Raw genomic sequence first — 23,411 nt, forward strand, 5'->3', positions numbered from 1 at the left:
ATACTGGCCGGGCTGTTCGCTGGGTCACGGTTCAGACGGTAGTAGCAGCAGCCACCGTGTGATCAGCAGAAGGACTGGGGAGTGAAGCAAGGCAGCCCTCACCCTTTCAGTGCCTAGGACCACTTCTTCCCCTCCCAACCTAAAACAAAACAGTACCTGTTAATTTTTTTTTCTGCGGAAAACCAGGAAAATTCTCCAGACTAACTATGACTGGAGGAAAAAAAAAAATCTAAAATGGGTTTGCCTTTTCAGTAGAATTCCTGACACTTACTGGTCGAAGAAGCATGTATTAAACAAACTAAAACGCAACAACAGTGCGACTTAAAAGGACAAAAAAAGAAGAGAACTTTAATTTGCAGCTCAGCTCCAGGCAGAGCTCAAACCTTTCTGCCTCCCTTTCCTTGTATGTCTAGCACAGGTGCGATGACTCCAGGCAGGAGGATTCACTACACAGTTTGCTCTCGTCTCCGCCTGTTTTAGCTGTTATTTCGGCCACTTCAGCTAAAGTAATGTAACACAAGCAACAGCCCACGAGAGAGAGAGAGATCCGTGCACTGTGATCTGCTGCTGATCCAACCTCGGGGAGCTCCTCTGGCAGCTCTAGGTAAGACCCAAGCTGGCTCTCACTCAACCTCCTTGTCCCCTACGCCAGCGATGGGGCTGCAGACGTTGCCTTAATCTATTAATCGCAAGCGTTTGGTCTTTTTTTTTTTAATTTTCCGTGCTGCCCGTTTCAATAACTTTGTTCCTGGACCTGGAATTTAGTCCACATTTAAGCGTATAACGTCTACCGTGTTGCATTCCGTTATCTGGCTAATTCGTTCTTTCTTGTGTTTAATTAGTGAGGTGTTTTCAGTGTTGGATTTGGTGGAAGGAACAGAACTGCCTCGCTGTTTATCCGTGTTTTGTATGCGCGCGCGTGTGTGTTTTGCATCGGGTTTGCAATGTATTAATGAATAGCTTTTAAGCTATCTCAGAGCGTCTGCTCCCACCCTACAGACAAATCAATCTCACCTAGCAGCTGTAACTCATTCTCTCTCCCCCCCACCCTCTTCTCTGAGCCCTCGATGCTCCTTGGCGTCCAGCTCTGCTAGAGCAAACGGGAGACAAAGCCTCGGCCAGATGCACGGTAAGCTGATTGTACGGATGGAGGGGATCAAATACGTATAAAAACATAATTTTGGCGTAACTGGTACAATCTATTGCCTGGCAGGCAAGTGGGGATGAGGAAAAGCTTTTTGGTAGGAAGAAAACCGGCATAGATCTGGGAAGCAGAGCAAGTTACAAGTTATTTAAGACTAAAGTAAGTGTTTGTGTGCGTGTCGGGGGGGGGGGGGGGGGCTGGTGGTGGTAATGAGGAGGATGTGGACGGTGGAGGAGGATCTCAAGCAGAGGCGACGACTGTGTTTTGGAGCTGCTAAGTTGAAACTGGAAGGAGGATGATCGGGATTCCGAGGCTGCCCCGGCGCTGGGAATCGCCCGGTTGAAACCGGTAGGCGTCGTGGGAGCCTGTGAGCAATTGGGGTAGGGGAGATGCAAAAGGTGCTCCTGAAACTGATGGGGCGATTGGGAGGGGAGTGATGCTGCTGGTGGTGGTGGGAATGGCTGGGGCTGCTGGAGTGATGGGATCTGATAGAAATGGAAGGTCCTGAGCTCGTTGGTTGCTCTTCACTGGAACCTGCCGCAGGAATTGATGGGATCTGTTGAAACCGCTGCTTTCCGAGCGATCTGTTCTGTTTCGTTATTTCTGCTCTGTCGTTCTCCGTGCGTGGGATCGATGAGATGGGCTGGGAGTTCCTCTGACCACCATGAAGTGTTTTCAGCGCCGGTACCTGATGGAAGCCTTTCTATACTCTCCTCACTTCTTCTTCCTCTATAGATGATCAGTAATTCCCGAAACGTGTAATGAGGTGATAAATGCGTCTGTCTCGTTGTCTGTAGACAACACTTCGTTTGGGGAGGTTGGAAGACTACTGCACGTTAGCTCGGTTTCTCCCCCTCTGCTCTTGATCTCTTTGACGTGTACAGTGCCAAACTCGGTTCTTTGATACTTTTTCTAAGTTTTCACCCATGCTATCGGTGAAGTTCACGAGATTTATTGCCGGATGCCTCTCTAGCAACGGCGAAGGACGGATGCGCGAAATATCCGTCCACTCGGATGTATGTAACTGGTAATATATATTATAATGCACGGTAAAGCAAGGCTGGGGAGAGATATATTAGTTAAGAAAGCAGGAAAGCTGATCCTTGATGGAAACTGAGCAAGCAATTGCAAATGATCCGAGCAGTCTTTGAGGATTGGCACCGTTATTAAACCTTTGCTGGTAGAGATCATGTGCTTTCCACAGCAGGCTCGCCCTTGATTTCAGCTCATTGATCTGGTTTAGTGTCTGGTGTGAAAACAAAAATTCCAGAATCCCCAAACATCTCTATCCTGGGGTCTCTGTGCGTCTTGAAATGACCCCTCTGACCTCACAGAAGCAGCAATATTTTGGGGTTAGGTCCCAAACTCATTGATACCTTCGATCAAACTAGGCAACCATACAAGTTCTTACACCCTTGGCAGTGAGATCCCAAATTTTTCTGCAGCAGTTCGTTTTGTCCTCATAAGGTTTCTGTACCCTGTAGACTTAAGTCTTCCAATTTCCCCTTCTAGTTTGGCAGTAAAACTTGGGATGGGAGGCATGCAATGTCATTCAAAAATCTTTCAAGGTTTAACCAAATTGTCTTGAAGGTGGCATTGAATTTTATATCCTTTACTCCATAGCAATAGTATTTAAATACACACACCATACAGAACAACCTCATAAATATGTACCCTTTGAAAACTGTACTTGAATGAATGATACTTTGCTTCTGGTTCAAAATCAACTATTGCAAAGATATGCCCATTTAATGAAAATATTTTAATATTTAGGCACCATATTTATTTCATTTAATGCATTTTGTACATGCAAATAATTTTAGGGTAATTAATATAGGTGGAGTGGTGTATTAATAACCCTAATTAAGTCATTATGGACAATTAATAATACATTTTATCTGTTCAAAAACTGATGGCCAGGCCATATGTTACCAGCATTATAGTTCTTCAAAGATACTTACTTTCTACCTCAGCAACACCACAATGAGCCTGGTTCTTAAACGCATGGCATTTACACCTGTATTTCAAGTCTACACTTTATTAAAAAAAACATGTATCATTTTTTAAAATTAGTCAGATTAGAGTTATAGTAAATTTCCCCATAGAAACGTCTTATGTTCTGTGTTGAAACCCACCACTGTTTGCAGGACTGAGGTTCATCACTAGTTCACACAGAAGGAGATTTAAGAAAACACAGGTAAAGAAGAAGAAACAACAAGTAGGTTTAAACAAATTAATTAATATTTAAAATGGTGTGTTAGGAATTAACTGTGTTACTGAATTTGAATGACAGTACGCTTAGTAATGATAAAACTCAATGGTTTGCACACACCAAAGATAAAAGTATATATTCTGCCCTCTTTCTCTTTCATTTCAGCAAAACTAGGAAGTTTTTCTCATTTTCTTTTTATGGACCTTTAGTAATGGTCTGTTGCAGTTACAACGCCATGTTATGATTGCTGTACTTATTAAGCATGCAACAAAGAGGAATAAAAACAACCATCTTGAACTTATTTAGCTTATAATGAATCTTTTCTTAAAGGCGATTAATAAATCCCAGTAAACAAACAAATGCATCTAAGCAATGCCATCAGACAATCTCTACAGCAAATTAGGTTGTAGGAATCTCTCTCTCTCTCTCACACACACATATTTAATTAATTATGGTCCCAAATCAGTAAAAATGCATATGCATAGAGGCAGCAGATTATCAGCCTTTAAGTTCCCATATTCCCATGGTCCTTCACACTAATACATAAGGCGGCAGAGTATCCAGCCATGTCTGCCAGTTTTCATGGGTTGCTCTGCCCCACATCCAGTCTGTTAGTTATCCTGTTAATCACCCTCTCTCTCTGCTGGGACTTCCATTGCGAACATCAATGCAGAGCTGTTACTTGCCCCCCCATCTAAGCTTTCCATCAACCAATTCATTTCTAAAGAACAATGAAGGTATGGAGGGAACTGTGCCCTTGATGCTCCAGATTAGGAGCTGTCAAATCAGAGATCAAGAGGGAGGCTGGATGAGGAAGCCTCCTTTACTGTTTGTACTCACAAGGTTACATTACTATTGCGTTTGGTGATTTTGAAGCAGCTTCTACAACCCTGTAAGCTACAAATCAAAGCACAGAGGAATGAAGTGAGGGGGGCTGACACAACGAGAAATCTTCCTGGACCGAGGATTCTTGACAAAATGAAGGAACATTAGTCTACAAGTGACAAGGGATTGGGTGGCTCCATGAAGGTCCTAACAGCATTTCAGTTCTAGGTCAGCAGTTCAAATGTTCAGGTGGCCTTAAAAAGGTGCTCTATGTGAAGCAAGTTAGTGATTTCCATTCAGCTCCAGGGGCTATAGCTGAAACATTCATATCACAGCTCCCGCCAGGTTCCTGCAGATCGGTGAATTCTGCTGCAAACCTTGTCACAGATTCATGACAAGGACAGAGGAGGTTAGCGATCATATAAACTACCAGAAGGTGACCATAGAAGAGGAGTTTTTTCCTTCAGCTCAAAATTCCAAACAAGATGTAAAGCTAATATTTTTTTTTTGAGATTAATGAGAGTGCGTTACAACGTAGTACGGATGGGCAGGTGGTAAATGTTTGTTTTGTGTTATTTCTGGGAATGTTTGTTTTGTCTGTTTCTTTATGGCCATTTTTTTCCTTATGGGAGCTATGGCATCGAGAGGGCACATTTTTTTCCCAACGGCGTGTGCTTGTGCACACGTGCGTAGTGGTTTTCACGTGTGTGCACTTTCAGGAAAAGAGTGTGCAGTTTTACCAGCAAATGAAAAAAACACAAACTTCTGGATTCTACATAGGTCACTCAAAGTTGGACGCTGGAATTTGCACGTGGATTTGAAATCCATGCTCAATTCAATTGATTAATGGGCATTAACAAGCTCCAATTAGGCACTTAATTGAGATTAACAAGCACTTGATTGGAATTGCATGTGGATCTCCTCTGCACACTATTCTATAACATAACTAACTTTTCCTGTGTGCAACCTAAAGGGAGCGTGGTCATGGGAGGGACCTGGGCAGATCATGGGCATTATAAGCTAAATATACCTATCCATGCCTAACTTTGGGCAGTAGACGTATACCTGATAGAACCAGGCATAAGTCTGGCACCCAAAGTTAGGCTATCACCGGTGTGCTATATTAGTATGAGCAAGTATTTTATATATCCTCAAGAAGCACAAAACATGCAGTTTGCTAACAAAATGGCTAACACAGACTACACGGGGGGGGGGGGGGGGGGGGGGGGGCTAGAAATATCTCAAAATTTAAATAAACAAGGCCTCAAAGCTCAAAGAGCATTGGTCTGACAAAATGTGTCCATTTTCCCAAAGGAATTCCCAGATTCCTTGACCTTCAAAGGAAATGACCCAGAGTATTTGAAGAACAGGATCTCCCTCTGCAGACCTTCAAGGTCACTAAGGTCCTCCCAAGAAGTTTCTCTAACCACACCCTCTCCAAAGGACATCACCTGATGTGATACCCGCAAGCGAGCCTTCTCCAGAGTTGCCTCCGCGCTCTGGAATGCACTCCTTGAAAGTCTTCGCTTAACACAAGACTATCTCTACTTCAGGAAGGAGGTGAACGCTTGGCTCTTCAACAAGGCCTTCAACGGGAAAAATTAATACCGGCTGAACATAGTATAGTAGGGCATGTTTATCCACTCCTACCCTAGCCAAGATAATCTTCAAGCACCTTTCTGACCCCATTTGCAACTTTGAACTAGTCCGTTATTTTCTTACTTCTGTTGCTCTATCTTATCTATCTATATGTTCCATCTTTGCTTACACCCTATGCTGTTTATTAAATGTTTTTTATTGTATATTGCGTTGGCATTGTAATATAGTATGCTATGCCATACTTTGTATTGTTGTTTGAATATTTTTACTGCTGTAATTGTCTATTGCTTATGTTTGACTTATCGTTGCAGTACACCGCCTTGAGTGAATTCCTTCAAAAAGGCGGTAAATAAATCCTAATAAAATAAATAACTAGATATTATCATTGGCTTCAATAAATAAATAAAGAGATCAACCAAAAAAACTCTGAAAAACAGAGCAAAAAGTTGCTCACCAAAAAATGGAGAAAAATAGCCAAAACTGACACAGTCTGTTTTAGTCATCAAAACCCCCCCCCCAAAGATTTCCACATCAAATCCCCATTAGTCCCAATAAATACCACTAGTAATTCACGAAATATACCAATTTTGGTTCCACCTTCTGAAGCAGTGGGTTGAGGTTCTGGATAGCTGGAATATGTATCCCAACACTGGATGAGAGCTGTAGTGATTTTGATGATCTGGATGTCTCCAGTCAAGCTAAGTATCTGTGGAACTGTATTTTGATGTAATTCATGAATTACCAGTGGTATTTTATTAGGACTAATGGGCATTTGATGTGGAAATGTTTGTTTTATGATGACTAAAGGGATTTTTTTCTAAGGTGCTCTAGCTTTTCTTAGCTCACACTAGAAATGAGCTGGCGCTAAATGCTGAGACGCCCACAGAAATATAATGGGCATCTCAGGGGCCCTTTTACCAACCTGCGGGAAAAAGGGTCCTGCACTGGTGGCGGGGGCCTTTTTCCCAGCCACACACCAGGGCCCTTTTTACTGCAGTGGGTTAAAAAAGCCCCCAGCACACATGGCTGTGCGGTAAGAGAAAGCTTACCGCATGGCCATGCAACAGGGAGCCCTTACCATCACCCATTGAGGTGGCGATAAGGGCTCCTGCTCTAACCCAGTGGTAACCGGGCAGCACGTGGCAATGCCTGATTACAACCAGGTTACCGATGCGTGAGCCATTTCCGGGGGTTTTTGTTTTCCCCGGAAATGGCGCACGCTCGGGGTGGGACTACCGCTGGTGGTTGTGTTGGACCGGTGGTAGTCCCAAAAAAGAGAGCTGTAAGCTTGTGTTGGGTTTACCACCACTCTTTGAAAGGGTCCCTCAGTGTTCAGCGTTGGCTAAAAACACTCGCACACTTTAGTAAAAAAACTCCCTAAAACAGACTGAACGGGTTTTAGCTACTTTTCTCTGGTTTTTTTTTTTTGGTGAGCAACTTTTTTCTCCGCTTTTGGGAGTTTTGTTGGTTGCTCTCTTTTTTTCTGGAATTTGATGATTTATTGAGGCCAACGATAATATCTGGGAATTCTTTTGGTCAGGGTGATGCTCTTTGAGCTTTGAGGCCTTGTTTAATTAAATTTTGAGATGTTTGTAGTCCCCCCCCCCCCCCATAATCTGTGTTAGCCATTTTGTTAGCAAACTGCATGTTTCATGCGTCTTACCCCTTGTATATTTTTTTTCTGATTTGCAAGTATTTTATATCACCTTCATTGTTGATTTAATCATAAATTGATAATGTGTGACACAGGGGCATAGTTAGGTGGGGCCACGGGGGCATGGGCCCCCACAGATTTAGCCCTGGCCCCCCTGCTTTCATCCTCACTGCCGCCAACCCTCCCCCGCCACATTCGACCCTCCCGCCACCAACCCTCTCCTGCCACCACTGTCGGGTGCCTTTACTGGTGGGGTCCCCAACCCCCGCCAGCCAAAGTCCTCTTCAGTGCCAGTCTCCGACGCGTTGCTGATCTGGATTCTGTTTCTGTGAGTCCTGACTTAGGAACGTGCAGGACGTCAGGATTCACAGTAACAGAATTCAGATCAGCGAACGCGCCGGGCTCTGAGACCGGTGCTGAAGGGGACTTCGGCTGGTGGGGGTTGGGGACCCCCACCAGCAAAAGTACCTGGCAGTGGCGGGGGAGGGTTGGCGGTGGCGGGGAGGGGGGTCAAAAGGGATGGGGAGGGGCGATGGTGCCGGGGGTGTGTGTTAAAAGTGGCGGGGGGGGGGGAGGGATCGGCAGTGCTGGGGGGGGGGGGGCTAAAATGTGCCCCCTCACCTCGGGCTCTGGACCCCCTTCCTGCCAAAGTCTGGCTACGCCCCTGGTGTGACAGTCAGGCAGACTGAGTGGACCGTTCAGCTCTTTATCTGTCACTCTTTATGTTATTATATAAAGGCTGGGCACCCTTTATAGGATATGGGTTTTGTGCGGATCTTCCTGGCACCTCTTTCAGTACCATATATAGAATATGGCCTACAATGTCATGTTTTTAAAGCTCATTTTCATTTATTTATGACATGCAGTGACGTGATTTATCATTGACATTTCCTTATGTCTTTGGTAGTGACAGCCTGTCCCTACGAACTGATGCTAATTCAGGTTCCTAACTTTCTTGGGGGCAAAGAAGTTGAAATATTGTCAGAAACAAACGTTTCATAAAAGAATAACATTCAGAAAAACTTGAGTCTAAACACTTGCCAGTAAAGGGCACTTAGCTGGCAGGTTTGTATATCGGGTAAATTAAATATGCCATGGCACTGTCCTAGCTGGTCACATGATCTGTTAGCCCAGAGCATCTGTGAACTGCAGACTTAAGACCACCCACAGTGGAGCAATGTCACAGTAAGCTTAATGTTAATTTCCCCATTAATTAAATCCATGAAACATGACTCCTGCATCCTGCTTGCAAGATTATTTGGTGGCATCATCAGCGTGATTGATAGGAGTCCAGCAGCAGGTTTGCATGTCCAAAAGATGCTGATGACCTTTGTATAAAAATGAGATAGATGGGATGAAGATTAATTGCATTTAGTAAATGCATTTAATATTGCTCTGTAATAGATAAATAACGTTAATATGTTTTGTTTAAATTTCAGTGACACCGTTGTCAAATTTTCTAACAACAAATATTTCTTATTTTGGAGCACAAGGATATGAACCAGATTGCATAAACAGTGGAGCATGTCTGACCTCCTATTTCAATTTTTGTTGCTTCAAAATAATAAAAAGCAGTGGATTATCCTATTATGTCTTAGTTGATGGCAAATATTTTGTTTCATGTTTAATTCTGGAAAAAATGATCAAGGCACATGCATCGGCTTACATAGATTGTATGTACTTGTTTAACAGCTGAAATTATAGTGGGAAAGGGATATGATAAACCTCCTTTCTGTGGTTACAATCAAAGCAGTTTATATATTATATACAGGTTCTTATGCAATAGAAGGTTAAGTGACTTGCCCAGAGTCACAAGGAACTGCAGTGAGGATTTAACTCAGTTCCTCTGGTTCTCAGGCCACTGCACATTAAGCTTACTGTGACATTCTCCTGTGCAGAAGGAATGGATCCTCAGGAGCTTAGTCAAGATTGGGAGGCGGGGACAGTGCTGGGCAGACTTATACGGTCTGTGCCAGAGCCGGTGGTGGGAGGCAGGGATAGTGCTGGACAGACTTATACGGTCTGTGCCAGAGCCGGTGGTGGGAGGCGGGGCTGGTGGTTGGGAGGCGGGGATAGTGCTGGGCAGACTTATATGGTCTGTGCCCTGAAGAACACAGGTACAAATCAAAGTAGGGTATACACAAAATTAGCACATATGAGTTATCTTGTTGGGCAGACTGGATGGACCATGTAGGTCTTTTTCTGCTGTCATCTACTATGTTACTATGTTATGTTACTAACCATTATTAAATCAGTGAGAAAATTCAAGCATTCTTGGGACAGATATGGAGGACAATGGAGGGACAGGGTCTGAAGTGATATAATGAGGAGGGTCAGCTGGGAAGATAACTATTATATCATAGGGCTGTGCATTAATTGTATAAACTGATGCGATCGATGTATTAAGTCTCTGCGCGATTAAACATTTTAATCGTACTGGGGCTAGTGTGACCCGGTAAGCATCTTGCATTCTACTTCTGACTTCCCCCACCCCCTCTGGTGGTCTGGCATATCTCTCTCTCCATTCCCTCCTCCCACTCCAGTCATTTTTGTTCGCCTGGGTTGCAGGCAGCATCTGCAACGCAAGTAGGCATCCTCTGCTGACCCAAGAGCCTTCCTGCAGCTGTGTCCTGCCTCCTCTGATGTAACTTCCTGTTTCTATGAGAGTGGGGCGTGGCTGCAGGAAGGCTCTTGGGGCTGGTGGAGGAAGCCTGCTTGCACTGAAGATGCTGCCCATGACTCAAGCAAGTAATACAGTTAACTCAAGATTATTTTTTTTTTTATTGTGAGATTAATTGCGATTAAAATGTTTAATCATCCAACATCCTAATATATCATAAGTAAAACTCCCCTCGTTGGACTTTTCTCTTGTTTGAATAATGAGGTGGTCCTATTCCCTGTATTGTCACCAGAGAAATACTTGAGATACATCAAGTGCATAAATTACCCCTGAGAATACATTGCCTTATACAGGAAATCTGTTTAATAAAACATCTTGTCTATACAAATCAGAAATCTATATCCTAGAGTTACTCTTAATTAATAGATTTCACTGTATTGACAATATTCTTGCTTAGTACTGTAGTCACCAGTTTAGTAATGCCTTATTTCTGTGGAAATGGTTCAGTGGTCTGTGAAGACGGTCTACAAATTCACTTTAGCTGGACTATATGTGTTGTTTAGGCTACACAGGATTTTTTTTTCCATGAGTCAAAGAGAGAGATCCTGACCATTTGCTGGTGTCTTTCAATCTGTTCCTGCCTGGTATTCTTGGAGGGAGTTCACTGGGCCGTGAAGAATGGGACTGAATTTTTTTGTAATGGGGTGAACAACAGCAGGGTTAGAACTAGCCGAGCGTTGCATATGCTATACCTTCGCATCTCCCAGATCCAATGTGAGTTATCACATAAGGAAAAGTACCTTTCAGATATTCTGATTATGTAATGGCCAAATTGAATGAGAGAAGACGTAAGAAAGATCTTGTACTCATAGTCCCTATTTAATTATAAGAAATATCTTCATGTGCATGACTTTTCTTGGATTAAATTAATAACATGGATGTAGCTGTTGTCATGATTTCCCATATTGTGCTTTCTAACCAATGTTTTGCTGAGGATGATGACCTGTCCTTAGTAGATGAGCATGGAATCATTGGAGCCGACTCTGTGGGTGCTGTGGGTGCTTGAGCACCCCCAATATTGAGAAAATTCCTTGTATGTGTCCAGGGAGGGGTTATTTTCATTGGGCTTAGCACCCCCAATAATTTTGAAAAGTTGGCTCCTATGCATGGAATATATAGGTTGAGGGAAAGAAAACAACAAGGCAAGCAATCCACCAAATCCAGTGTGGAAGATTAAACAAAGAGGCAGATTTGCCTCTAGGTTGAGGGAAAGACAGAAAGGTTTTATAATTAGGAGTTAGGAAGGTTGCAGTATATTAAACCATGAGTGAGAGTGAGAGAGGATTCATCCAAACAGATCAGAAAACTGCCCTCATCTGTTCTGATTATGACACTAAGAAAAGTCAATATTCTAGTTTTTCTTACTTCAGGCTCACAAAAACTGGTGATATAAACAAGCATATACAGTATAAATTCATTGCAGAAGTTCACAGGGTTTTTTTTTTTTTCACAAGCAGGATTGAATCAGCCACACAATTGGATGATGTCATTCAACAGTGCCAGGACGGACTTACTCTCCCAGTGCACAGAAGTTAATGTAAATATAACCCCCAGGAGGATTTTACTGGCGTTGGATTCAGGGGTAGGGGATAACTGGGGGTCACGAGGCTCACGGGAGTAAGGCCTGCCAAGCTTGATTGATGCCAAGTTGGCAAGCGAGTGGGTAGAGAGGGGAAGCCCTGAAACTGCTTAGGCATCAAAAGAATCATAGCCCACCCCAAGAGAGGTATGGCAAGAGGGAATAACAGAACTGTGAGGGTGAGTGACGGGGCCTTTGGTTACCTGATTCCTGCCAAGACCCAGAGTGCTAAAGGAGGATCCCAGACCACAGGGCTTTGTAAAGTGAAGAAAAGATTTATGGTTGGAGGCGAGGACCTGCTCCCCAGACTGGGGATGGAGGAGGAGGTAAAGGAGTTTATTTATTAGGATTTATTTACCACCTTTTTGAAGGAATTCACGGAAGGCAGTATACAGCAAAAATAAGTCAAACATGCAATAGACAATTACAGCAGTAAAAATATTCAAATAACAATACAAAGAGGGGCATAATCAAAAAGGGCGCCCACGTTTTCCTGAGGACGTCCTCACAGGACGTCTAGCGAAGGGGCGGGGAAACCCGTTTTATCGAAACAAGATGGGCGTCCATCTTTCGTTCGATAATACGGTCGAGGACGCCCAAATCTTGACATTTAGGTCGTCCTTAGACTTGGTCGTTTCTGATTTTCGGCGATAATGGAAACTAAGGACGCCCATCTCAGAAATGACCAAATGCAAGCCCTTTGGTCGTGGGAGGAGCCAGCATTCACAGTGCACTGGTCCCCCTGACATGCCAGGACACCAACCGGGCACCCTAGGGGGCCCTGCAGTGGACTTCAAAAAAAGCTCCCAGGTACATAGCTCCCTTACATTGTGTGCTGAGCCCCCCAACCCCCCCCCCAAACCCACTACCCATCACTGTACACCACTACCATAGCCCTTATGGGTGAAGGGGGAACCTAGATATGGGTACAGTGGGTTTCTGGTGGGTTTTTAAGGGCTCACATTTACCACCACAAGTGTAACAGGTAGGGGGGATGGGCCTGGGTCCACCTGCCTGAAGTGCACTGCACCCACTAAAACTGCTCCAGGGACCTGCATACTGCTGTCATGGAGCTGGGTATGATATTTGAGGCTGGCATAGAGGCTTGCAAAAATATTAAAACTTTTTTTTGAGGGTGGGATGGGGTTAGTGACCACTGGGGGAGTAAGGGGAGGTCATCCCCGATTCCCTACGGTGGTCATCTGGTCAGTTTGGGCACCTTTTTGTGGCTTGATCATAAGAAAAAAAGGACCAGGTAAAGTCATCCAAGTGTTCCTCAGGGATGCCCTTTTTTTTCCATTATGGGTCGAGGACGCCCAAATGTTAGGCACGCCCAAGTCCCGCCTTCGCTACGCCTCCGACATGCCCCCGAGAACTTTGGTCACCCCTGCGACAGAAAGCAGTTGGGGACGCCCAAAACTGGCTTTTGGTTATACCGATTTGGGCGACCCTGTGAGGACGACACCCATCTTGCGATTTGTGTCAAAAGATGGGCGTCCTTTTCTTTTGAAAATAAGCCTGAAAGTATGGCATAGTATACTACTTACATTGTCAACAAAATACACAATAAAACATTTTAAAATACAGCATATGGTGTAAGTAAAGATGGAATATATATAGACAAGATGGAACATATAGATAGATAATATAGAGTAACAGGAATAAGAAACTAAGGGGTCTAATTTAAAGAAAGTTGCACATGAGGCCACAATGACTCTTACCCAGTTTAGGAATGAGAATGGGAGTAGAAATGAGCTTCACTTTTAGATGTGAGGAGAGGTTGGGGGGAAGGGGACAGGAGACATGGGGCTGACAACGAAGAAAGCTCTGATAGGATCCATTAGGGGATAAGATGGAAAGAAGGAGGTCCTGGTACTAAAGCTCTGACAGCCCGTGAAAGTCTGGGATGGAGCAAATTTGCTGAGTTGAAGATTAGGACTCAACCTGACCATAGCGTGGAGCCATTACTAAACTTGGACTGTAAAAGTAACAAGCTGGGAAATGGGTCAAACGGGCTGTTAACCTGTGAAAGGAAGCAGTAAAGTTATTGTTGGTTCTGAATTCCAATGTGTGGATGTTTTTCTCTTTTGAAAATGCGCCCTGTGGGGGCGTATTTTCAAAACACTTAGACTTACAAAGTTCCATAGTAACCTATGGAACATTGTAAGTCTATGTGCTTTGAAAATGAGTTACGTATCACCAAACTCCAGACTTTGTCCATGCCCCAATTGTGCCTGAAAGGTCCAGAATTTTGACAACCAAACTAAATGCCTCTTATACCTTGGGTCCTGACCAATTCAGAAGAACTGTAAACATGCTCAAATGTCACCAGCACAACGGTATCGTTTTAATCACCTGTAGGAATATTTTGAACCTGAGGGACAGGTCTTTCTAAAACAATTCCACCAGAAGGACCCTTCTGCACAGAAGGCATCTACCTTGAACAGACCAGTTGTGAATCTTCCAAAGAGTAGCCAACAACCTCTAGGCTCAGTGGAGGAGTGGCCTAGTGGTTAGGGTGGTGGACTTTGGTCCTGAGGAACTGAGTTTGATTCCCGGCACAGGCAGCTCCTTGTGACTCTGGGCAAGTCACTTAACCCTCCATTGCCACATTGAGCCTGCCATGAGTGGGAAAGCGTGGGGTGCAAATGTAACAAAAATAAAAATAAGTTTCCCTAAAAATCCAGTTGCTCAAAGGCGAGATCCTTTTGAGGTATCCAGACACATAGCACAACCACTGCTAGAGCACCTGCAAAAGTCTGAGGAGAGGCTGCTTGCATCAACTCCATGCAAAATGCTGTCAAAGATCAAGCAGGACAGTACAGATAATCGTACAACTAAGAGGAGGTGCTCACATCGTCTGCTGAGTCTCTCGATATGGTGTCAACTTAGACTAATTTATGTGGCCCCTGTGAGGAACCCCTGAGGGTCAGGGAAGAAGGGATCTGGGAGAGGAGCAAGATGGGTAGGTTTTATACCCGGGATTCCAACTACAAGTCCCAGGATCCTAGGGGCTGGGAAGCCACGCCCCCATGGAGGCATAAGTTTCCCAAGACTCGGAGAAGGGAGGAGGACTACAGTTCCCAAGAACCCCTGCAAAGCCCTGGGGGTAAGCAAAAGGAGCAGCAAGGGAACTACAAGTCCCAGGAGCCTGAGGGAGAGGAGGGGGATTGGCTGAGGAGGAATAAGGAGGGAGAGGACCAGCTGGGAACCATAAAGGAAGAGGAGCCCATGGAATGGGGGGTGGAGAAAGAGGTTGGAGAGGAGATCCAAGCCCAAGATGACTGGGGAAGTGAGCCCATGGAGATTGCTGCTCTAGCTCAGGTACAAGGGAAGAAGTTGAAAGGCTTCATAACAAACCTTCTTCAAGGCTGGGGAAAGCTTGGAGGAAATGTTAAGCAGCTGTTCCTCTCAAGGGGGAGAGAGGTGCTGTGCTGTAAAGCAGTGAATGATTTCAGCTGTGGCCGGAAGTCAGACCCGGCTGGAGAAACAGGTAGTGACTTGAACTGTGTCCAGGAACCTGGCCATGCTGGGGAGGCAGTGAGTGATTTAACGTTTGTCCAGAAGTCATGCCATGCTGGGGAAGCAGTGAGTGACTTGAACTGTGTTCAGAACACTGCCATACTGGTGAAACAGTGAGTGATTTAAAACTGTGTCCAGGAATCAGGCCATGCTGGGGAAGCAGTAAATGATTTAAACTGTATCCTGAAACTGTGGCCGGTGGGGAGAAGGAACAAGGGGTGATATGTGCTGTAACCAAGGACTGTGTCTGGAAGAGGAAATGTCTTGGCCTTGCTGATGGAATAAAGCGGTTTTAAGCATATTTTTGGAGTCTGCTGTGTCCAGGGAAGGGCTCTTCCAGGGTCAGCCGAGTTCATACCAGTAGGAAGGCCTGAAGGTGGTGGCCTGCTGACACCCCCCAGATTTACTAAAGTGCATTACTGTGTTAGCATGTGCTAATTTGCCTTAGCATTCATTATTTATTGCAGGGACCTATTTATTAATAACGGGCCCTTTTACAGAAGCTTAGCACATTAGTGTGCACTAAATGTTAAGGAGCCCATTTTATAGCTATGAGCTTCTTAGAATTTAGGGTTAGATTCTATATATGGTGCCTGGAAATTCCGTGCAGAAAAAAAAATACACCTCGGCGTATTCTGTAAAGTACATGTACATTTTATAGAATAGGCTTAAATTTCCACGCGGTAAATAATGAGCACCTCTCCACACGACCAAATGTAATTGCCACCATTTACACCATGTTTTACTTGGCATAAATCCTGAGGCCTAAATTAGGTGTAGAAGGGGAGATTCTATATAAGGTTCCTAAAAAAATCCGCATGGAAAACACTTCCGACTAAGCGTATTCTATAAGCGGCACCTAGATTTAGATGCAGTATATAGAATATGCTTAGGTGATATCCCAGCACCTAAAACTACGCATATCCGTTTACATCAACGAAAAGTTGGCATAAATCCCAGCATGTAGATATAGGCGCACAGTGCCATATTCTATAACTACACGTGTACATAAGTAAATAATGCCACACTGGGAAAAGACCAAGGGTCCATCGAGCCCAGCATCCTGTCCCCGACAGCGGCCAATCCAGGCCAAGGGCACCTGGCAAGCTTCCCAAACGTACAAACATTCTATGCATATTATTCCTGGAATTGTGGATTTTTCCCAAGCCCATTTAGTAGTGGTTTATGGACTTGTTCTTTAGGAAACCGTCTAACCCCTTTTTAAACTCTGCTAAGCTAACCACCTTCACGTTCTCCGGCAACAAATTCCAGAGTTTAATTATGCGTTGGGTGAGGAAACTTTTTCTCCAATTTTGTTTTAAATTTACTACACTGTAGTTTCATCGCATGCCCCCTAGTCTTAGTATTTTTGGAAAGCGTGAACAGACGCTTCACATCCACCTGTTCCACTCCACTCATTATATTTTGGAACACCCACGAAACACCCATTTTCCCACCCCTTTTGCCTGCATGTGTTAGAAGTTAGGCACAGTGCGTTACAGAATATGCTTAGCGAGTTGAACGATAAATTGTAATTATTGCCAGCTAGTGCTTATTATTGCTTGCTAAAAGCTGTTATCAATGCTGATTAGCTTGTTAAGCCAATTAAGTTGCATGTGCTGTTATAGAATATGCTTGGATTTCAGCGTGGATCTCTAGGCGCGCTATCTATAGAATCCGGGAGGAGAGCAGGCGTACTGCATAACAAAGCACAAAGATTTTAGAATTGCTCAAGCCACCTTCCAGGAATAGTGGAACTTAGTGCTCCAAATCTACAAATACGAATCACACCTTGCAAAGACATCTTCTCGCTTTGTTGCAAATAGGGAGAAATGGCTACCACTTGTATCATTTTTTTTTTTGTTACATTTGTACCCCGCGCTTTCCCACTCATGGCAGGCTCATTTCGGCATTGTACAGCGATAAGCACTCAATTAGATGTATTTTATGGCCTATGTATGTTTTATACTTTGATCTGTACCCTCCAGCCCCCACTCCTTCCCTCCTTTTTCTCTTTTCTTAACTTTATTTTAACCCTAGTTATGGATAGTTAGTTCTTACCTGTGAGCTCCGGTATTGCCTTACTTTGTAAAATGTTGCTTGTTGTTATGTTGTGAGCTCTTGATTGTATTTGTATCAAAAATCAATAAAAGAAATCAAACTAGGAAAAAAAAAAAGAAATGCTCATGCCCCACCCATGAACACGCTCTCTTTTCAACTATGCGACTTAGAATTTAAGTGCACCACGTTACAGGATATGCTTAGCGAGTTGTGCGCTTAAACCTTAATGCCAATTAGTGCAGATAATTGCTTGTTAATGTTCAATTAACAGCACTGATTAGCTAGTTCACCAGTTAATTTACAAGCATTGTTATAGAAAATGCTTCGATTTCCATGTGGAAATTAAGGTGCCATATATAGAATCCCTGGGTTAGTGTGCGCGAATGAAATTAGTGCGTCCTAAGCTTTAGTAAAAGGGCCCCAATGTTCGTTAACATAGTTGCACACTTTCGTAAATCTAGAAACTTTGCTACCAATGAAAATATGCTGTGTAGGAAACTTGCATAAAAATTTAGTTCCCAGCACAACAAAAAAGATAGTTACACCCTATAGAGTTGATTTCTGAGGATAAAATGCTTTTTACCCATGGAAATTGCTTTGAAATTGCTCTGTGTACCTGTAAATGCACCATATTAGGAGAGTTTACATCTAACAAAATGCTGCATGAAAGACAGACCATCGCACCTTATAAATAACAGGAACATAAGAACCATTATAAAAGATGCGAATTAAAAAAAAAGATATTTTAAAGAGATACAAAAATGGAAATAACATTTTGATAAAGCTTTGCTTGAACTTTCTTGAGCTGATAAAATGACAGAGAAGAAAGGGATTTTTGAATAGAAGTATCCAGTTAAAAGAGATATTGAATCACTTATGTATTCAAGAGGACACTTTAAAAAAAAAAAAAAAATCTGGCCCTGGAGAATGCCCAAGTGGGGCTGTTTTTCAGTACATCCAAAATAGAAAATCATGCAGGTTCTTGGCTCAAATATATGCAGGCATTTCTAAAGAATATTCCTTGTGGAAGTTGTGAAAAATGAATTTAGTTGAGTTTTTGCAAGATGTGGGTGAATTATCTAATGTCTTGTCGTAACGTGACAGTGCTTTAACCCATCCTATACAGTGGGTCACTGGACTTGTTCCCTTCTTTCTCAGAAATCTGTTTCATGTGGGGGGGAGGGGGAGAGGAGAAGAGGCTGTACAAAAAGTGGAATCCTGTACCATGTGGGTTTCCGGCATGTAATGCATGCTGCGTTACAGGAATGGATTTAGGACTAAACTCTAGATATCACGCCTAAAATATCAGCACCGAAATGAAATTCACCTCTCTAAAGTATGCCTTAATTTAGGCATACTTTATAGAATAAGCCTAAATTTCCAACTGGTATATGTACATTTTGATTAATGCAAATTAGCACTGATAATTGATAAGGCCCAATTATTGGCACTAGTTGGATCATTATTCAATTAAATTTCATGCGCAATCAAATTTGTGCATACAATTTAAAAAGCCATTTTTAGAACTTGGGGGTTAACCTATTCTGTGGAAGATGTTCTGCATGAGTTGGTAAAATTGAACATTTGAAAGATACTGGCAAAGAAATTCAAATTAAAGCATCAAGTTTTTTCAGTTCTGATAATCCAGTTTCTGTGAGGCATTCCTTAGTCTCCTCTGCCTCCACGTTCCTGCCACACAGCCATAAACATGTTGGTCATTGCCTTAAAATATACCAACATACTACACCTTTTACATTTTCATTAGAACAGTTAAAAAAGGAGAAAAGGCTGAAAAACGCAATGTGTAGTTAAATAGATGGAAACAAATCTCACTGACTGGGACAGTAAGCTTTATTTGTTGAGATGGATATGGGGGAAGCCACTGCTTGCCCCAGGATTGGGATTCTGGAATGTTGCTACTCAGGGATTCTGGAATGTTACTGTTTGGGGATTCTAGAATCTTGCTACTCTTTGGGATTCTGAAATCTTGCTACTCTTTAGGATATCGAAATGTTGCTACTATTTGGGTTTCTGCCAGGTACTTGTGACCTGGATTGGTCACTGCTGGAAGCAGGATACTGGGCTAGGTGGCCCAGTTTGGCTATTCTTATTTTTGGAGTCTGATGTTGTCATTTTACTAACCCTAACAGGGTCCTTTTTTGTGGGCACTCAGTGGCTGCCAACTTTAAGATTGCTGTGTCGTCATTAAGGTCAACATTTGAGAAGAATAGTGCATAAAAAGTGACCATGGTTTTTTTAATTAATTGGACTGCTATGGATAACGCAATGTCTGTTGGCTAATGAGGGCCTGAATTTTGCAAAAATGTCAGTACAATCGTTGTTTCAGTAACAATAAAATGGAAAGAAATAATCATATTCATGGTAGCTTATAATGTAACTGAAGAGATAATTACTTTAATAATCGAGAAACACAAGATAGCTTGAGGATAAAGGTGCATTAGCATCACTGGATGGAAGGAGCATGAAGGTGCACGTGGAACACACATAAAAGTTGATTGAGTTATTGACATTATGAACACGTCCTTCTCACATCATGGAATTAACAATTGATCATCTTCACTGGGGTTTAGCTCTTATAAGCATGGCATGTTTATTCATTGTTGTGACTGTATCACCGAGGCACTGGGGGTCGTTAGCAGAACACAATGCAAACTGATCAAGATGTTATTTGAATATTTAATATTTGCCTTTTACACAGATAAAACAGTCTTTGTGTCTTATATACTGATTGGCATTAATGGGAAATGAATAACAGTTGTCTGGTTCATTTGTGTTTTATACATTCTTGGAAATGGGCTTCTCTGCATTAAATATTTTGACAATATTGTAACTTTTATCGTTACAGTTAACCATACTAATATCTGATCGGAAATGAATTAATTTTATGTCTCCCTTTTTTATTAGTCTTAGTATAAATAGAGGAAACAGCTCATTCAGTAAGCCTGTCAAAAAAACTTCTGAGTTAGGAGGAAAACGCCTCTAGAAGCTCCTTTTCCACAAATTACACGGATAAAGGGCTAGGGCTGCTTCTTCATTGGCGAAAAACCCCCTTCAATGGTAGTTGCTAGCCTTAATATTAAGAACCTCTATCTTTCTAGCTTCCGTCGACAGTCTGAACGGAGTATATACTGACGTGTGGTTCTGAAGCAGCAAAGGCGAAATGGAGGCCAACGTTGACCATGGCCAGGAACACCAAAGAGCCCCAAAGAAGATATGTGCTTTGAGCTAAGTACCTCTCTTTAAATTAAGATAGAGGCACTACCATTGAAGGGGGTTTTTCGCCAATGATGAAGCAGCCCTAGCCCTTTATCCGCGTAATTTGTAGAAAAGGAGCTTCTAGAGGTATTTTCCTCCTAACTCATAGAAGTTTCTTTGACAGGCTTACTGGATGACCTGTTTCCTCTATTTATACTAAGACTATTATTCATGAATGGAAACTTGTTCCCTGGTATATTTATAGTTTATCCCTTTTTTATTAGGCATATGAATTGGGTGCGAGCATATGCATCTAAGTTCTGGTGATATGTGTGTAACTTAAAGCACTGTATATGTTATGGGCTAGATCAGTAGTGTCCAGCCTCGGTCCTTGAGGGCTGCAATCCAGTCAGGTTTTCAGGATTTCCCCCCATTGAATATACATGACATCTATTTGCATGCCCTGCCTCCATTGTATTCAAATAGATCTCATGCATATTCACAGTGGAAATCCTGAAAATCCGACCTGGTGAGGGCTGAAGTTGGACACCTCTGGGCTAGATCTTGTATATGGAGCTGAAAAATCAGCGCCCCCCCACAAAAAAAGAATGCTAAGCGTTATTCTATAAAGGGTGCTCTGATGTTTATAGAATAGCATCTGGCACTGAATTTTAGGTGCAAGAATTTACACCAAGTGAAACCTGGTGTAAATTCTTACACCTAAATTAGGCGCAGATTGGCCTTGTTCTGTAGCACTGTGCACAAATTCCAGGAATGCCCCTGACCCACCCATGCCCCCTTTTGGGTCTGCACAAAAAAATGTATGTGTGCATCTTTATAAAATAATGACTATAAAGATATGCACATAAATTCCAGTGATTGCCAATTAATGCAAATAATTGGTTGTTAGTGCCCAATTATCAGAATTGGCCCATTAAGCAATTGCATGTGCAAATTGGGTGCAAGTCCAAATTAGTGCATGCAATTTTGAGCACTATATATAGAATTAGGAATATGAGGTAATTCTCTATAGTTCTTGGGTACCAGGATGATGTGTGCTGAGCAAAAATTCTATATCAGCAATTGTGCATGGAATTAATGCTACAGAATACAAGCATAAATCCATAGTTATGTGCCTAACTTTATGCTAGATAAATGTCTTGTCTAAATGCTTGCAGTTATGCACCTATAAAAATAGTGCTTAGCGTTTGCACATCAGAGCACTATCGTAGTTTTTACAATGGGGATATCAATTCTTTGTACAAGGAACACTCTGAAATGAGCAAACTTTGAATTGTCATTTCTCCGGGAAACAAAGTTTTCGGACTCATCTTTGACTTCAAGCATTCTATACAGAGTTAGGTGCAAAGGTTATAGAATACTAGGAGTTATGCTATGCTATGCTATACTATACATTGCTTCTAGTCCACAAACACCTGAACACAACCATCCAGGAAGATATATAAGTACATAAGTATTGCCATACTGGGAAAGACCAAAGGTCCATCAAGCCCAGCATCCTATTTCCAACAGTGGCCAATCCAGGTCACAAATACCTGGTAAGATCCCCAAAAAGTACAAAACATTTTATACTGCTTATCCCAGAAATAGTGGATTTTCCCCATGTCCATTTAATAATGGTCTATGGACTTTTCCTTTAGGAAGCGGTCCAAACCTTTTTTAAACTCTGCTAAGCTAACTGCCTTTACTACATTCTCTGGCAACGAATTCCAGAGTTTAATTACATGTTGAGTGAAGATGAATTTTCTCTGATTCATTTTAAATTTACTACATTATAGCTTCATCGCATGCCCCCTAGTCCTAGTATTTTTGCAAAGCGTGAACAGACGCTTCACTTCTACCTGTTCAACTCCACTAACAAAAATAAATCAGTTGGTTCAAAAAATGTTCTCAAACAACCAAGATTTTAAAGGTTTACAACATGCCAAACAATTAGAATTAATATGAATTTCCAAACGAGTTCCACAGTGTGGCGCTTGATAGTGCAAAGAAGAATTAAATACAGATTTATATTTAAGATGTCTAATAGATGGAAAATTTTTTCGCATATCAATAGGACTTAAAATGAAGTACACTAGCCCAGTCAACAAGATAAAAAGGCACTAACCCACTTAATATTTTATAAGTAAAGGTACAGAGCTTAAACTGGGCCCTGGCCTCAACTGGAAGCCAATGTAACTTTTCCAAGAGCGGAGCAGCTGACTCAGACCTGGAAACTGAGAATATCAAATGTGCTGTAGTATTCTGCAACAGTTGAATTCTATTTACTAGCGTTTTTAAACAACCCACAAGTACAACATTTAAGTAATCCACTCTGCATAAAACCAGCACTTGAACCAACAATCCAAATTCAGCAAAACCAAAAAATTTGTGTATTGCTCTCCATCTGTATAGTATAAAAAGATTTCTGAACTAACTGTCAGGGCCTTGCCAACCCGGTAAGCGAGGTAAGCATGGCAGGAGGGCGCCGACCTCTGGAGGGCACCGCCGCGCCATGCTTACCCTTACCGTTTACCTCCAGACCCCGACAGCAGCCCTGCTCCGGTACCCGCACCGCCCTGGGGGATTTAAATTTACCTCTGACGTCGCAGCAGCTGCGCAGCGTCAGTGAAAGCGCTGCTGCCCGACGTCTCTCTAGCTTTCCCTTTGCTCGTTCGTTCCCTCAGTGTCCCGTTTTCTTCTGACGTCATTTCCTTGCGAGGGCGGGACACAGTCTGAGAGGGAATGCATGAAGCGAGCGTTTTAGTGGGACTGTGCATGCAGCTTCCTTAGAGTCATGTGTGGCTTTTTTTTTTACAGCACAGATTTTCTCTCACAATCAGAGGAAATAAATAACTTAACCCCCCCTCCAAAAAAAAAGTAACTTTGCGAAGCTGCAGTCTGACCTTCAATCACTAT

At 42.7% G+C, this 23,411-nt stretch overlaps 1 protein-coding gene across 1 annotated transcript in view; it reads left to right on the forward strand.

Annotated features, from left to right (window-relative positions):
- Window positions 1-1,051: 1,051 nt before the first annotated feature.
- The window catches only part of TAFA4 (TAFA chemokine like family member 4), a 163,344-nt gene continuing 140,984 nt past the window's right edge, over window positions 1,052-23,411 (forward strand). The window contains exon 1 of the mRNA XM_030206195.1: window positions 1,052-1,129. The gene's annotated coding sequence lies outside the window, so the exon portion shown is untranslated. The remainder of the gene's footprint in view (window positions 1,130-23,411) is intronic.

The sequence above is a fragment of the Microcaecilia unicolor genome, chromosome 6, assembly GCF_901765095.1.
Source record: "Microcaecilia unicolor chromosome 6, aMicUni1.1, whole genome shotgun sequence".
NCBI classification, from domain to species: Eukaryota; Metazoa; Chordata; class Amphibia; order Gymnophiona; family Siphonopidae; genus Microcaecilia; species Microcaecilia unicolor.